The 2,531-nt window shown below is 55.3% G+C and overlaps 1 protein-coding gene across 4 annotated transcripts in view; it reads left to right on the top strand.

Moving 5' to 3' along the window:
- The window catches only part of PXYLP1 (2-phosphoxylose phosphatase 1), an 87,788-nt gene that overhangs the window by 63,313 nt on the left and 21,944 nt on the right, over positions 1–2,531 (top strand). The window lies entirely within an intron of this gene.

The raw sequence follows: 2,531 nt of genomic DNA, 5'->3' as shown, positions 1-2,531 counted from the left end.
GGGGGGCTGGTTTATCTTTTGCGTTTACAAGACAGCCCCATCTTAGATAAGCTCAGTGCATCAAAAGGAGGTGGAAGCACAGTGGGGGTTGGGGAGCCTGCGAGGGAGACAGGCGCTCTGGTGGGCTCCCCGTGGCACAGGCTCCGAGGTTCAGCACGCTTTCCTAAGCCCGTCTCAAGGAAGCGCCGTGTTCTTTATCATTTGATTGGCAGCTCTTAGAGATATCATAACATTCCAAGTTAGTCACGGCAAGTAGTATTGTACCGTTGCTACCAAAGTCAGTTTCAAAACATTTTCTTTCGTCTCGAACTCCTTGAGATCAGCCCCCCTTGTAGGAGCTCACCAGGGACAGAAAGAATCACATGCAGAGGACGAATGAGGACGCAGCACTTGCTGAGCCCCGCCCACATTACAGGTGGCACCGTAGGTCATTTTTCTCCCCAGCCACGGGTCAATATCGCCATTTTATTTCCAGGTGAAGGAAATGAGGCTTTGAGAGGAAAGATCCGTGCCACACACTAGGAAGCAGCAGAGTCAGGATTCGAAGCTACAATGTGGGGAAACTTCTTTCCTGACTGGCACAGATGGCTAAAGCAGGGCCCATCCCAGGAGAGCCAGTATGACAAGGACAGGACCCTTGGAACCAGCATAGAAGCCCTTGTCACCAGGCCCCAGGGTTGTCCTCAGAGAAGGAAGGGGGGTGGCTTGGTCTGCGGGCAGTGTTTGGTTGTCTGTGCTGAACAAGGACCTGAATATGGGAGCTGGCTGGAAGCCAGGGGGATTGGCTTAGCCCCGTGGAAGGAAGGCCTCTCTCTGTGCAGGTCAAGGTCCCTCCCAGAGCTGGCACCAGATGTCTGGCTCTGGCCTCCCCTGCTGACTGTGGTTGAGTCTGTGGCCGGAGTGAAGCTGACCTGAGGCCCAAGGCCAGGCAGGGCCGGTGGCCTGGGAGCTTGTGTCCTAAGGAGATGATCTCACCCAGACTCTGGACTCTTTCCCTCCCTTGTCTATTCTGGGAGGACCATCAACACAATAAATAAACAAGAATTAAAATAAGCAAATCATTATTAATTCAGTCTCTCCCGGAGACATGTTCACACATTTATTCAGAAGGCTGTAGTGCGCTGTGACTGACACTCCCAAATGCTCCTCGCCCCCTTTTCACATTCCATGTCTGACCACTCGCCAGGACAAGCTTGTCTGTCTGACCCTCTGCTGAAGCCCCGCCAATGCTCAAGCCTGGCTGGAGGGAGGAGATAGCGCGCAGGCCTGGGACCCTAGGCTGCAGGCCTGGAGCACGTCCTTGCACCTCCTCAGAAGAAAGGCCATGGCTACCCAGTGCGTCAACTCTTCCCAGGACTAGGTCCCAAACGGGAGAGAGCAGGGAGGGTCCTGTGGCTCCTTTCCTGGGCACAGCTGCTGAAGTGCTTGCCCACAACGCACCGCTTTCATTGTGCAGTGGAACGTGGGGAGGGGCCTGCCCGGAACAACATCTGTCTGTCTGTCTGCCTTATTGGTGGTGCTGAGAAGTTTACTGTTTACTTGTAGAACAAGAGGCCTGAGGAGATGCCTTAGAGGTAGTGTTAACTGCTGCTTGGTCACAATTGAGAACCCGCTGCCATCTTTGTCTGCAAGAGGACTCTAGATTGCAGGCGAGATGGGAAGGGCTGTGGGTGAGATCGGCAGGGCGAGTGGCTGTAAATGGAAGAGCCGTTTCCACAGGCGGCTGGTAGAAGAAGCCTTCCATCCGGCTTGGACATTACACCCCTGGGGCTGCCCCAGAGAAGCTGCACGGCCCCTGGTACAGAGAGGGTCAGTGCGCCCTAAAAGCTGGCTCTGACTCTGTCCCTCCAGAAGGGATGCAAAAAAAGAGGGGGCCTTTGATGAGATGACTGACCCAGCGGCTGCAACGCAGGCTCACGCTAAGAAGCCTTGTCAGGACGGCCGGCCGGGCGGGCGGCGTTTCCTTCTGTTGGGCGTAGTTGGAACCGCCCGGCCCCTAACAACCACTAGCGCTGCCCTTCATGTGTTCCTCGCAGCCGGTGAAGGCAAGCCCCAAGCTGACACTTTGGGTCCCCCATAGCCAGGCCCCAGGCAGCCCAGCTGGGTCGGCCCCATCACCAGGTAGCCACCTTCTTGGTGGGGGAGGGATATTTTATTGAGCATTTGGTCAAAGTTCACACAGGCAGTTGGGTTCTTATCGGACAGTTGTGATAGCTCTTGTTCAAGGCCCCTGGGGCGTAACTGTTGGGCTGCTCGTCACAGGGTCAGCAGGGCCGCCGTGCTCTGAGGGAGAACGAAGGGGTGTCTGCGAGGTAGGGTCACTATGATTCAAATTGAGTTGGTGGATATGGGTTTGGTCTTGGTTTTTTACATATTGTTCAGTGACATGGAAGAGCTCAGGAGGTGGAATGGTTATGGGCTGGGCTGCGATCTGCATGGTCAGCAGTTCAAAACTACCAGCAGCTGAGGAGCCGGGGAAAAGACTGGGCTTTCCCCTCGAGTGAAGAGTTACAGTCTCGGAAACTCACAGG

Source organism: Echinops telfairi, unplaced genomic scaffold (assembly GCF_000313985.2).
Source record: "Echinops telfairi isolate 266 unplaced genomic scaffold, ASM31398v2 ScPeMD7_16;HRSCAF=60, whole genome shotgun sequence".
Lineage (NCBI taxonomy): Eukaryota > Metazoa > Chordata > Mammalia > Afrosoricida > Tenrecidae > Echinops > Echinops telfairi.
This window is presented reverse-complemented; position numbering and strand designations above follow the sequence as displayed.